This window comes from Ylistrum balloti, unplaced genomic scaffold (genome assembly GCF_031769215.1).
Source record: "Ylistrum balloti isolate Yb309-2 unplaced genomic scaffold, AGI_CSIRO_Ybal_v1 Utg369656, whole genome shotgun sequence".
NCBI classification, from domain to species: Eukaryota; Metazoa; Mollusca; class Bivalvia; order Pectinida; family Pectinidae; genus Ylistrum; species Ylistrum balloti.
The window spans coordinates 432,010-447,762 of record NW_026781909.1 but is presented as its reverse complement, the minus strand read 5'-3'; positions in this window follow the sequence as shown (position 1 = coordinate 447,762).

Genomic DNA, 15,753 nt, shown 5'->3' with positions numbered 1-15,753 from the left:
AGATCTCTGTGATGGAAAATATTCAGTCTATCTTTGGTCAAAGTTTCAAAGTTTTTTTTAGAGATAGGATGCCTAGTGTAAAGATATGTTAGCTAATGCAGACTTAAAAGCATATTAAGGAATACACATAGTTAATAAGAGTATGATACTTAAATCGTTCAAACCAAGAGGCTTGTGATTGCCATTGTAGTCTCAGAGTGAATACACTATGATATTAGTGTAGTATCATATATTCAAAAATTGTTGATTATACTATGACTCTGAGCAAAATTTACAAAATAGATGATAATAATGTCAGATAGATTGAAAAACTTTGCATAGTTCAAAGGTAAGGTTTTGATGTCAAGGATTAATCCTGAAATCATGTTCTGGTTATTATAAGTTTTCAGTAAAATTGTAAAATGCAGAACCTTCCCAAACTTTAAATAGCCAATTTTGAAAAAATGGGTATACACATTTATGTATATCAATTTACAGATAAAATGGTCCAATTCAATGATGTTTTTATTGTCACATTCCTATTAAGTTAGAACTTAGAATTATTGACAACGTGGGAAAAGGACATTTGATTTGTAGAGATTATCTTGATATTTTTTCATTTGCTGCTAGAAGTTGAGATACAGTTTTTGTTCCAAGTAGATTTTAGATAATACGTTTATTCAGCAACAATGAATTTCCATCTGTTTATCCAAATCCAGCCACATGCTTTGGGGAATATATCGTCATAGATTTTTCTCCAAGATTCAACCACTAAGAACAGTTTTTTTATTGGCTGGAAGTGAAAACACCTGGAATGTAAAGGATAAACTGTAAAGTACTTGTTACAAACAAAATAAATTACTAGTATGTGTTCCACACCCAACAATAGAATTTGTGTTCATCTTTTTCAGTTTATGTCTAATGTCATGAGAAGAAATCTTGTTTATTCTTCACCAAGAGGAGAAATCATTTTCAAAATCATCTCATTCATTTAGTTGTATGTAATTATTTTATGATGTAAATACAAGTCGTGGACTTTTCACAGATTTAACACTTCTTCGTTTTGATGAAATACAGACACCATTCTTAAAATCATCTTCATTAATTGACATGTATGTAATTATTTTATGATGTGAATAAAAGTCGTGGACTTTTCAGAGACTTAACATTTTTTGTTTTGGTGAAACACAGAAACTCCTCTGTAATATATATATACTAACATTGTATCTGTCAGTAAGCCCACATCTGATAATAACCCCAGTTGTATTTATTGTTAAGTGAGCGATGCAGACCCATTGGGCCTGTTTGATTACTTAACCATTGAATGTCTGTCAGATTGTATTTATTTTCAATATGAATACGACATGTTAGATAGGTAGAATAATACCTGATAGGATGTCATGATTGTGAACCGGATTGCAATCATACTGACAATAAATACAATATTACAGCGATCCAATGCTTAAATTTACAGTTCAGGTATGCTAACTGTGAATATTGGTATATGAGGAAACGGATGCCAAAAAGATAACCTTTTCAGTTTCTGAGTGGTGAAGACATCTCAACCTGTAGTTTTCCTTCAGACTAAAGTTCATTATTTCTGTCTATAGCCTTTTCACAAAGGAGAAATATGCCAACATTTTCTACTGACTGAATAATCTATTGGAAACAAGTGGCTTGATTATATACTGGCAATAACTGGTTGGAAACTTTCACCCTCAATTTAATTTTTATGCTTTAAGGGTGAAAATTACCTGCAGCAATAATATCCCAGTATACAGGGTTATCTACTGGGAACAAAAATGACAGGGTTATCTACTGGGAACAAAGATGACAGGGTTATCTACTGGGAACACAGATGACAGGGTTATCTACTGGGAACAAAGGTGACAGGGTTATCTACTGGGAACACAGATGACAGGGTTATCTACTGGGAATAAAGATGACAGGGTTATCTACTGGGAACAAAGATGACAGGGTTATCTACTGGGAACAAAGATGATAGGGTTATCTACTGGGAACACAGATGACAGGGTTGTCTACTGGGAAAAAAAGATGACAGGGTTATCTACTGGGAACAAAGATGATAGGGTTATCTACTGGGAACACAGATGACAGGGTTGTCTACTGGGAAAAAAAGATGACAGGGTTATCTAATGGGAATAAAGTTGACCGGGTTATTTACTGGGAACAAAGATGACGGGGTTATCTACTGGGAACAAAGATGACAGGGTTATCTACTGGGAACAAAGATGACAGGGTTATCTACTGGGAACAATGATGACAGGATTATCTACTGGGAACAAAGATGACAGGGTTATCTACTGGGAACAAAAATGATAGGGTTATCTACTGGGAACAGATGACAGGATTGTCTACTGGGAAAAAAAGATGACAGGGTTATCTGCTGATAACAAAGTTGACCGGGTTATTTACTGGGAACAAAGTTGACAGGGTTATCTACTGGGAACACAGATGACAGGGTTATCTACTTGGAATAAAGATGACCGGGTTATCTACTGGGAACACAGATGACAGGGTTATCTACTGGGAACAAAAATGACAGGGTTATCTACTTGGAATAAAGATGATAGTGTTATCTACTGGAAACAGAGATGACAGGGTTATCTACTGGGAACACAGATGACAGGGTTATCTACTGGGAACACAGATGGCAGGGTTATCTACTGGGAACAAAGATGACAGGGTTATCTACGGGGAACACAGATGACCGGGTTATCTACTGGGAACGCAGATGACAGGGTTATCTACTGGGAACACAGATGACAGGGTTATCTACTGGGAACAAAGATGACAGGGTTATCTACTGGGAACAAAGATGACAGGGTTATCTGCTGATAACAAAGATGACAGGGTTATCTACTGGGAATAAAGATGACAGGGTTATCTACTGGGAACACAGATGACAGGGTTATCTACTGGGAACACAGATGACAGGATTATCTACTGGGAACAAAGATGACAGGGTTGTCTACTGGGAAAAAAGATGACAGGGTTATCTACTGGGAACAAAAATGACAGGGTTATCTACAACCAACATTATATTTAAATGAAATTATCAGTTTAGTTTCTAAAAACTTTATCTGGTAGTAGTACGAAGGATTATGACTATCTCACCACTATTTCATTTTTGTCTACCTTTTTTCTGTGAATTGCGACCAAGGCAAAGATAAAATTGCCGATAGATAATCAGAGCCTTTCGGACTAACAAATCATACAATAAGATTTTTTTTTAAATCTCAGGGTGTTGCAAACACAAAAAGTGTCTGATAGCTATGACGTTTAATGATAACTGAAATGTGTCTGATAGCTATGACGCTTGATGATAACTGAAATGTGTCTGATAGCTATGACGTTTAATGATAACTGAAATGTGTTTGGTAGCTATGACGTTTAATGATAACTGAAATGTGTCTGATAGCTATGACGTTTAATGATAACTGAAATGTGTCTGATAGCTATGACGTTTAATGATAACTGAAATGTGTCTGATAGCTATGACGTTTAATGATAACTGAAATGTGTCTGATAGCTATGACGTTTAATGATAACTGAAATGTGTCTGGTAGCTATGACGTTTAATGATAACTGAAATGTGTCTGATAGCTATGACGTTTAATGATAACTGAAATGTGTCTGATAGCTATGACGTTTAATGATAACTGAAATGTGTCTGATAGCTATGACGTTTAATGATAACTGAAATGTGTCTGGTAGCTATGACGTTTAATGATAACTGAAATGTGTCTGGTAGCTATGACGTTTAATGATAACTGAAATGTGTCTGATAGCTATGACGTTTAATGATAACTGAAATGTGTCTGGTAGCTATGACGTTTAATGATAACTGAAATGTGTCTGATAGCTATGACGTTTAATGATAACTGAAATGTGTCTGATAGCTATGACGTTTAATGATAACTGAAATGTGTCTGATAGCTATGACGTTTAATGATAACTGAAATGTGTCTGATAGCTATGACGTTTAATGATAACTGAAATGTGTCTGATAGCTATGACGTTTAATGATAACTGAAATGTGTCTGATAGCTATGACGTTTAATGATAACTGAAATGTGTCTGATAGCTATGACGTTTAATGATAACTGAAATGTGTCTGATAGCTATGACGTTTAATGATAACTGAAATGTGTCTGATAGCTATGACGTTTAATGATAACTGAAATGTGTCTGATAGCTATGACGTTTAATGATAACTGAAATGTGTCTGGTAGCTATGACGTTTAATGATAACTGAAATGTGTCTGATAGCTATGACGTTTAATGATAACTGAAATGTGTCTGATAGCTATGACGTTTAATGATAACTGAAATGTGTCTGATAGCTATGACGTTTAATGATAACTGAAATGTGTCTGATAGCTATGACGTTTAATGATAACTGAAATGTGTCTGATAGCTATGACGTTTAATGATAACTGAAATGTGTCTGATAGCTATGACGTTTAATGATAACTGAAATGTGTCTGATAGCTATGACGTTTAATGATAACTGAAATGTGTCTGATAGCTATGACGTTTAATGATAACTGAAATGTGTCTGATAGCTATGAGGTTTAATGATAACTGAAATGTGTCTGATAGCTATGACGTTTAATGATAACTGAAATGTGTCTGATAGCTATGACGTTTAATGATAACTGAAATGTGTCTGATAGCTATGACGTTTAATGATAACTGAAATGTGTCTGATAGCTATGACGTTTAATGATAACTGAAATGTGTCTGATAGCTATGACGTTTAATGATAACTGAAATGTGTCTGATAGCTATGACGTTTAATGATAACTGAAATGTGTTTGATAGTTTTGACGTTTAATGGTAACAAAAAACCCCGCATTTTCACGTTTATTCGGTGTTGGGTCGGCAGTTTGTCAGCGTCATAATACGCGGCAACGACACAGTCTCAAGTACACGACATTGACAACTTAACGCGAGGACGCGACAATGAGCCGGCAAGTGTTCTGGAAATGTCGCTTCGCACATGCGTAATGATGATGGATACATGGTGTGTTAATGTTTTTTAAAGAATTTTACTTGTTTGGTAAAAGTGCAAATAAGGAACCAATGTTAACACTCAGTACAAACAAAACAGAATGCGCGTGTGACAAATTTTGTCCAGGATTGTGACTAAAAAGAAGCGTAAGGTTGTACACGTTTCATCTTCAATATCCAACATCATGTGCATACTCATGTAATGATCTAGTTTTGCTAAGGAAAATGCAGTGAAGAAGTACTCGCGGTTAATCAAAGCGAGCAAAGCTGGACTGATTATAATAGTATTCTAAGTCAACTCACTTGACTTATTCCAAAGATGAATCAAATCTAATTCAACTTAATCAACATAACTGTAATTACATGTATGATTTGATGGCAAACATTAACAGTATCAAAACAACGAGTTATGTATTCAAATGTAGAAAAGATTCTTTTAGCAAAGTAATACTAAATCAAACTGGCTGCTAGACCGAAAATATCTGTCTCTAAAATGACAATTTGGCCTACAGCCATTTAGACCGAAAATGTCTGTCTCTAAAATGACAATTTGGCCTACAGCCATTTAGACCGAAAATGTCTGTCTCTAAAATGACAATTTTGGCCTACAGCCATTTAGACCGAAAATGTCTGTCTCTAAAATGACAATTTTGGCCTACAGCCATTTAGACCGAAAATGTCTGTCTCTAAAATGACAATTTTGGCCTACAGCCATTTAGACCGAAAATGTCTGTCTCTAAAATGACAATTTTGGCCTACAGCCATTTAGACCGAAAATTTCTGTCTCTAAAATGACAATTTTGGCCTACAGCAATTTAGACCGAAAATGTCTGTCTCTAAAATGACAATTTGGCCTACAGCCATTTAGACCGAAAATGTCTGTCTCTAAAATGACAATTTGGCCTACAGCCATTTAGACCGAAAATGTCTGTCTCTAAAATGACAATTTTGGCCTACAGCCATTTAGACCGAAAATTTCTGTCTCTAAAATGACAATTTTGGCCTACAGCAATTTAGACCGAAAATGTCTGTCTCTAAAATGACAATTTGGCCTACAGCCATTTAGAAAAATGTCTGTACAATTTTTGGCCTACAGCCATTTAGACCGAAAATGTCTGTCTCTAAAATGACAATTTGGCCTACAGCCATTTAGACCGAAAATGTCTGTCTCTAAAATGACAATTTTGGCCTACAGCCATTTAGACCGAAAATGTCTGTCTCTAAAATGACAATTTTGGCCTACAGCCATTTAGACCGAAAATTTCTGTCTCTAAAATGACAATTTTGGCCTACAGCAATTTAGACCGAAAATGTCTGTCTCTAAAATGACAATTTGGCCTACAGCCATTTAGACCGAAAATGTCTGTATCTAAAATGACAATTTGGCCTACAGCCATTTAGACCGAAAATTTCTGTCTCAAAAATGACAATTTGGCGGCAATTTTAGAGACAGAAATTTTCGACCTAACTGGCTGCAGGCCTGTGTTCCTCAGTTCTAACGACTGTTTAATAAATAAACAGGTCTGAAGTATGGTACGGATGACGGTATAATATTTGTTTGCGTGACCACATAAAGCAGTGTTTAATATTTCTGAAACTTGGAGATGAAATTGAATCTAACTGTATCACTGAATATGATCCCATGAATTTTGAAGATGTATAGTGACTTCTTTTCAACGACATCCGGCATACATGTACCTATCCGATTAAAGTAGCAAGTCGGTCATGGATGATTGCACAATTTGTCGGGATTATTATCTTAACTACCAATAAATATCCATAGTTTCATTCTTACGTAATAATTATATAACATTCATCCGCTAATACAGGCAGTTTTGTTTGGTACTAAACGTACGTAAACCAACAGTACCCTTTCAACATTGTCTGTGTTTGTAAATAAACGTGACTGCACAATAATTCTTACTGTAGTTCTCAGAAATTATAACAGAGTTTATCGAGAGATTGATATGAGGTCGGTCGCAAGGTTTAAAGCACAGGTTCGACTCCACGGGTGTTGTGTCTTGTATTTATGTAGTTACAGCAGTATATGCATGTATTTTATTAAATGTCCCAGACATTTATAATAGCTTTAACTATATAACTGAAAGAAAAATGGAGATCTATCTACCACCGGAAAGGTATTACCAGCCTTAGGTTTTAGATCATTTCGTTCTAGACTCCTAGTATGATACAGAATACCGTGTGTGTCCCTCCAACATATCATACTGTATATAGTATATATTGCTATGTCTAACACAAACCGTCGGTTTGGCTTTGGTTTGTTGATGTTAATTACGTCACACAAGTACTATCATCGACATTAAATATTATTTTATCACCCAACCACGACCAAAACTCAATTCCTAACACCTGTATTTTCTCCTTATCTTTCAGTTCTAAAATAATTCGATCACAGTTTAATGAACTGCAGTAGGTCAATAAAAAGAATGAGATCATATAAAACTTATATCTATACTGAGAGAAACACGGGGAAAAGTTTTGTAATGAAAGATGAAAAGGTAGAACAATGGGGTATATTTTTTCGATTGAAAACATTTTAATTTATACGCCTTCTTTCCATTTACCAGACAGTCTGTTTCTTCGGTGTAAATGTGACGGATGTCGCTATTGCAGTATTTCGGGTGAGGAAACAAGAGACCAACTTTTCTACACCATATAGATATCTTCAATTTTTCTTACAAACCAATATGTGTCCTGTTATTTCAATTCTTCTTTGAATTAATAATTCAAACTTATCTCTTTGTCAAAAATTGCGGGGAAAAGTGTTCAAATTTTTTTTATTTCTGTAGCTCGGATCGAAGCGCACGAGGGGTCTTTATAAGGGCGGAAAGCCAGAGTACCACAGGAAAATTCACGTGGTCGGGCAGGTGACCCATGATCTTTTCCCATCCAATCGGGAATCGAACCATGAACATCCAGATGAACGTCAAATGCGTTACCAATGCGCCGTCCTACCACCTCGGTGTCTTTAAATGTATCTTGTTTCGAGCAAACCATTCTATGACAATGCTATTGGGGAGTTGATAAAGTATATGACAAGTAATCATCAACAGGTTCAGTGATCTGTTTTTCGAATATCGTACCATTCAATTTACACACAAAATACCTATCCAATCCGACTCTATTTCACATAAAAATACCATATCATGTTTCTTACACCACGTATCACAAATAACATAAATAATTATAACAATTTTGCACCCCAATCCAATACAATGGGTGACTTGTAAGGTAAATTTACCTGTCCAATCCGACTCATTTATAGTATAATACCTAATTTAAAGTCAAATTTTCACACTTTAGCCGTGAGACAACATATTGTTCAGACAATACAATAAGTTGGTGTTATTTCCTATCCGATGTTATAAACAGAAATGATGCTGTCATCCTATTTCATATTACACGTCAGAGTATTCAAAGGTTGGAAAAAGAGAGGTTTCCCGATAATTGTTGATGGTGTGTCATCTGTTCGTGACAACAGATTACACAGTCGAACCTAATAGTGTATATCTAATGGATTTGTATGCCGTTGATTTCCATACAGAACACACGGTAATCCTTCACCATTAGAAGTTAATGAATACCACGAAATACTATGTCCTGTAATGTACGTGTTCATCAGTGTATTTGTCATCATGTTTGTCTGCACGTTTAGTTATATGTGTCTTAAAGTATTTATAACTCGATTTCATATGTGTGAGCTCTACGTGCTATCACACATGTGTACATATGTAAGGACCGTGATGAAAACCCTACCCTTTGTATGTGTATTATGTGGATTGTAACGTCGTTAGGCACATGTGTTCAGTATTATGATAAAATACATCACCAGTGAAGTATATATATAGTGCTATACCTTATGGAACCAACTTGTATGAGTCGTATGTTTAATATCAATAGAATATTATTTCTGTAGTCTAAGTACGTGTGCACGCCTGTTTTTTTAGTAGTACACGTGTACCTACTATATATACAGGTACATGAAGCAGGTGCGTTAAAGCACATGTGTACACATGCCCTCCCCCATTACACCGATTTAGTCCGCAATACACACTACTGTAGTTACTGTATCTCACGTCTCTTTGTCTGCTGCGGCAAAAGTCGCTTACCACACTAGTCCGTCTAAATATTTCCCTGTTGTATCATTCTCATATCCTTTAGAGAATGACTTAATTCTAACCCATGACATATCGATATAGAGTAGCTATTTCAATGGTAATTTTACTTTCCTAAATGCGTTGTTTGTAACAGTCAACCATCTTTATGGTACGTAAATATATAATATAGTGTAATTATCTTACATAGTTCGGCATATATTTCATTACAAGGTAAGCATAGAACATACACAGTTCGGCAGGTAAACGCGATCCATCGTGTGTACATAACATAGTCACTACATATATGTATACACATATACTATTCTGAATCATGTTAAACCAATAATAACATGTACATCACATTAATGGTGCAAGTTTCTATATAGTCTTAGCCTTTATTAAATGTGTTAGAGAAGAGAACCGGGCCCACGTGGCTCCCAGGTACCTGAGAGGAGTATCAACACATGTCTTTTCCTCGGTTGGGGACAATGGCAGACTATTTAGATGAATATAATACTGGGACCAGTCTATTATGACGATATAGGGTATAATTATCGATTAAGTTAAGACATTTACATCAACAGTGATAATATTTTCACTGACATATAGATTATTCATCTTAACAAAACACTTTTGGATAAAACAGTCATAGTTTAACGGGATACATCGTATTTATGTTTAACGCAATGATTTCCAGATAGACCCGCACCCCCTTTGTTGGACGATTCCACTAACTCAATCCCCCTACGTGCTGAAGAGAAGAAAATGACCACAGGAATCATTTGAGTAGGAAATCGTGAAAAAAGACAAATTTGATCTTAAGGTAAGTTGATTTTATCATGTAATACAAAGTTTCATGTCAAGTACATGTAATATTTATGAAATTTACCTGGAGTCGTGTTTCTTTACATAATCACTATTATACTGTCCGAGTTCCATCTGCTCAAGGAGATAAAATACTTTATGGAATATAGGGCTTCAAAGGTAATATATTAATAACATCATGCTTTGACATGTCGTATTGTTTTATAATATGCTATTTGAATCATTCATGCAATGCTGGTGTCAAACATTTCCTATTTTACTCTTAACGGTGTACAGTATAAAAAGAGATGGACGTATATAATGCACACATATATCGGCTGGGCCAGCAGACTCATGGATAACAAGTTTACCCCAACTTCATACCGTAATTTTGTTTAGTTAAAACCCGTTTTTGATATGTCTATACAGACCATTTATTAGGTTGTTCAATTCTGAATCAAATGGTACCTTTATAATAGCTAAGTATGCACCGTGAAGGTTTTCCTGATCAATATCTGTGTGCGTCCTACTTCAACAAAGTGAGAATCTTATCCGAGAATACAATATGGCGGCCCGAAATCTCGACCGTGCTATGACTGGTATGAAAACGAATTATACTCGGATTTCTGCAAAACTTGACAATGTTGGAGTTACAAATATATATCGTTAGTTGGCTTATATATATGATTATTGATTACTGTAAACAGTTTAGCTTAGAATAAATGCAGTGAGATTGTTGTAAGTAAAATAAGGCAGTGTTTCAGTGTGCTCTCGTGTTCCGGCGGAATAAACACAGATAAAGCCCACACGGCTATAGGTAAACTGGCATGTTTTGTGTGGACGCTGGGGCGCTTTAGTCATTGTATAGATTAGGAAAATGGGGCAGCCCTGCTCAAGTGTGGCTGTATATGGCCACTAAAACACATCAACTTAGCAACTTCTATAAAAGATGGAAAGGTTTTTAAATGAACACCTATGAAAAGGGTCTATAGTTGTCAGTGTTATATATATATCAATCTGTTAGGTATATTAGGAGTATGCTTATATGGAAAATGATGACAATAAAACATGAAACACCAGATGACTGGATAAGGAAATAAAATAGATTTGTGTGCTGAGTACACAAAAAAAACTAATATTTATATAAGTAATGTAAGCTTTTTGTACACGTCTACTTACACTACTAATATGATAACACAAATACTTTATGAATAATTGTATAAAAGATATATATATATATATTCATATGTACAGAAATAATGCAAATAGCCATTTTGTGTAATTATGAATTTGATGTCAGTAGTTTTATATTATGATACATTATAATACAATTCCGGTATATTTCTCATCTCTAGTCTTCCAATATACCCGACCATTTTACCTGTAAGAGGCATGTGGTACTTATTGATCAAAGTCGGTGTTTTGAATCAATTTACTGGTATGTTTATCATGTTTACTTTTGGTACACATTAACTGTTACGTAGATCAAAAGTCACTAAAGAGTTACTTCCCTTTGATTAAAAAAAGAAATGAAATTCAGTTCATGCCACGAATGTGAAATAGCTACCAATATGTAAAATCTTAATAATTTCTTTCATTAACGTGGAGACTAAAGACAAATTTGTAGAATCTTTTATAAAATTAAATAGACAATAAAGATAATTCAGTCTATGCTAATTATAAAATTTATGCAGAAATTTGAAAAACCCGAACCAATGAAAAAACCTGGTCTTCTGAAAATGTTTCTAAACTGATTTTGATGATTTTTTTTGTGTGTAATTTTGTGGTAAGATAATGAAAAACTAATGATACTTGTTTATCATTAATCAACCTAGGTCAATGGACCAAGGTGACATACATTACACAAAAGCAAAGCTTCCCTAAACTCTGTCCTAATTTAACTTTTCTCTCAAAAATCCTGATTTCAACATATATCATTTTGAATGCAAGAGTCATGATGAAAGGTGGCCATAAGGATTTGAGTCTTAACACAAATGATGATTGGGGCTTGCCTAAAGTTTTGAACCCATGACCAACAGTGCTTGTGTGTTTACATGTGATGATTATGAATACTGGGTAGATTATGTTTTATATCTGGATGTTTATGGAAGACTTGAACCCCTTGGCTGGTAGAAATCATTTACTTGCATCTGTCACTGTAGCATATATATAGCCAGAGATATTGCAGGTGTTATGTATACTGTACTCAACAGGTTTATACTGCGCCGAGTATTGATTTTAGAGCCGACTAAGGGTCTGGTAGCATATAGTGCTCATTCATTAAATGCTCATCATCACATCCACAGATATATATATATCCAGTATTAGTTTTCCCCAATACTTCTGTAAATTTTAAAACTTATAGTTCAGCCTTGTAACTGCTGTGTGTTTGTCAACACATTTTCAAAGTGCCTATAGTAAATCATCGCTGATTTAGCTGTGTAAGAAACTCTGTTGTAAAAGAGTAACACACACATTCATCCTAGATCATAAAATTGGGATTGTCTTGCTTGAAAGAACTTGATTGATTAGAATAGTACCTATATATAAACACTACGTTCAGTAGTAAGTTAGGGAATTGACCTTGTATTAAAGAGGAGACTATAAAATTAATAAATTGTGTCTTATTGGATCTTTTTAAAAAAGGTCTACAAAGTAGATTTTAAATAATGGTAAGATTTACATCCAACAGGACCTAGACCAATTAAAAGTTACTGATGTAGATTGAATTCTTATTACTTTTAATGTTTTAAGTGCTTTCTTTATTGGTTTAAGAAAAAACAAGCACAGTCAAAAAGCTCTGTAATCCCTTCACTATTTTAAAGTAAATAGTGGCCTGTTAAAAAAAAGTTAAGATTATTAAGATGCTGCTAATGCAAAATGTTCTCTCACTTGTATTAGTATCATTGATATTTATCAGTGTTGATGTTGTAATCTAATGTTATAAATTTCCGTGATATTTGTGGAATTACATACTGCAAGAACTGTCTACATCTAGATAAATAGATAGCGTTGTCTCCTTTGATTTAAACATCCTGATCAAGAATTACAGAGATTTGTTACAGAAATGTCAACCAAGTAGAAATTCAAATCTGTGGTAAAAAGAAAATCAGAATTAAGTACAATTTCGATCTCTTGGATAGATTAAATATTCTGCAGTGGGTTTTTTCAGATTTGACCAAACCCCTAAGTTTCACACAAAAGGTTAGATAAACTTGTAAACAAAAGCAAGTGGATGTATATATAAAAAAGGAAAAATTGTGAGAATGTCGTTGAACTGACATTCGTCAGAGACAACGCCTTGTTATAGGAAGAGTCATGGATACGGAAAACCAGTAACCTACCAATCAAAAATTGGGATAAATTTGGACAGAAAAGCATCAAAGGAAAGAAACAGAAATACTGTTTTGTTTAGCCTGGACTGTGGGTGAGCTAGAAATAGAGACAATGTTCACTGGTGAAGTCTGTACCAGAAGCCTGATTAGATTGTAATTGGCTTCACAACTCATCACTGTAATTACGTCAATTTTTACATGGAGGCTATTTGTTGATACTATCATCATACACTACTAATAACTAAGGCAGATGTTTTACAAATATCATATCAGGAGTAATTACTGAATTGATACTGTCTAAGGCTACTGTTGGTCAAGATCATGGCCATCAGATTTACCTGATACAGAGGTCACACAGATGGGTGCATGGAGGTCAACAATTTGACTAATGGAACTAATGCTTGGTCAAGGTCACAAGTGATTGTTGAAGGTCAAATACTTCAATACTGAAAGTTCAAACATTCGTTCACTAAAAATAAAAAAAGAACAAAAAAATCACTCAAAGTCAGATAAGTGATAGCTGTAATTTGATTTGCTGTTGAGGTGAAACTATAGTGTCAATTTGATTTCAAACGATTGTTTAAATACGATAAAAAAATGGAGTTGTGATATTTGATGATGGTATGTTAGTTACAAGTTTGTGGGCAGAAGAATTAAACAAAATGATTACATGGAATTCATTGATGGAGTTGATAACACAACTGTTAAATTCTAACGGAGAATTAATCAGGATGTCAAACACTGCATTGTTGAATATTGTACTGTTGAATACACAGATTTACTATCAATCACAGTTTGGTATGTGTTTGTCTGTAGCTGCTGTATTGTGCCATATGTAGGGGGCATCTTTGGGTGAGATTAAGGGATTTTTAACCATGTTTTAGCTGAAAATCACATTGAAATTCTCAGAATGTGCTCTATGATAAAGGAAAATCTCTTTCACTTTCGCTTTCTCCAAAAGTAAGAAATTTTCCAGTAATGTATTTGACCCAGAATTATCACTGCATATGTATGATGAGTTCAGGAGTTAATTTCAATCCTAAGCCAAGGTCATATAAAGTATGGATTTTCCTGTCTACTAAACTGACCCAGAACATGGATGGCATTCCCAGTCAGATACTTTCTAAATTTTCAGATCTAACAAGAAAATTATTTAATGTGCTTATGGTTGCAAAATAAAGAGCTTTACATCACTGAATTGATTCGTACTTGAGTGACAATGGTGTTCACAGAGGATTGGCTACTCAGCAGCCAAGGTCATACAACAATGGTGTGCATTGATTGGTGGGCACTCATCAGCCAAGGTCATACAACAATGGTGTGTATTGATTGGTGGGCACTCATCAGCCAAGGTCATGTGGCAATGGTGTGTATTGATTGGTGGGCACTCATCAGCCAAGGTCATACAACAATGGTGTGTATTGATTGGTGGGCACTCATCAGCCAAGGTCATACAACAATGGTGTGTATTGATTGATGGGCACTCATCAGCCAAGGTCATGTGGGAATGGTGTGCATTGATTGGTGGGCACTCATCAGCCAAGGTAATGTGGTAATGGTGTGTAGTGATTGGTGGGCACTCATCAGCCAAGGTCATGTGGAAATGGTGTGTATTGATTGGTGGGCACTCATCAGCCAAGGTCATGTGGGAATGGTGTGCATTGATTGGTGGGCACTCATCAGCCAAGGTAATGTGGTAATGGTGTGTAGTGATTGGTGGGCACTCATCAGCCAAGGTCATGTGGCAATGGTGTGTAGTGATTGGTGGGCACTCATCAGCCAAGGTCATGTGGAAATGGTGTGTATTGATTGGTGGGCACTCATCAGCCAAGGTCATGTGGCAATGGTGTGTATTGATTGGTGGGCACTCATCAGCCAAGGTCATGTGGCAATGGTGTGTATTGATTGGTGGGCACTCATCAGCCAAGGTCATACAACAGTGGTGGGCATTGATTGATGGGCACTCATCAGCCAAGGTCATGTGGCAATGGTGTGTATTGATTGGTGGGCACTCATCAGCCAAGGTCATACAACAATGGTGGGCATTGATTGATGGGCACTCATCAGCCAAGGTCATGTGGCAATGGTGTGTATTGATTGGTGGGCACTCATCAGCCAAGGTCATACAACAGTGGTGGGCATTGATTGATGGGCACTCATCAGCCAAGGTCATGTGGCAATGGTGTGTATTGATTGGTGGGCACTCATCAGCCAAGGTCATGTGGGAATGGTGTGTATTGATTGGTGGGCACTCATCAGCCAAGGTCATGTGGCAATGGTGTGTATTGATTGGTGGGCACTCATCAGCCAAGGTCATGTGGGAATGGTGTGCATTGATTGGTGGGCACTCATCAGCCAAGGTCATGTGGCAATGGTGTGTAGTGATTGGTGGGCACTCATCAGCCAAGGTCATGTGGCAATGGTGTGTATTGATTGGTGGGCACTCATCAGCCAAGGTCATGTGGGAATGGTGTGCATTG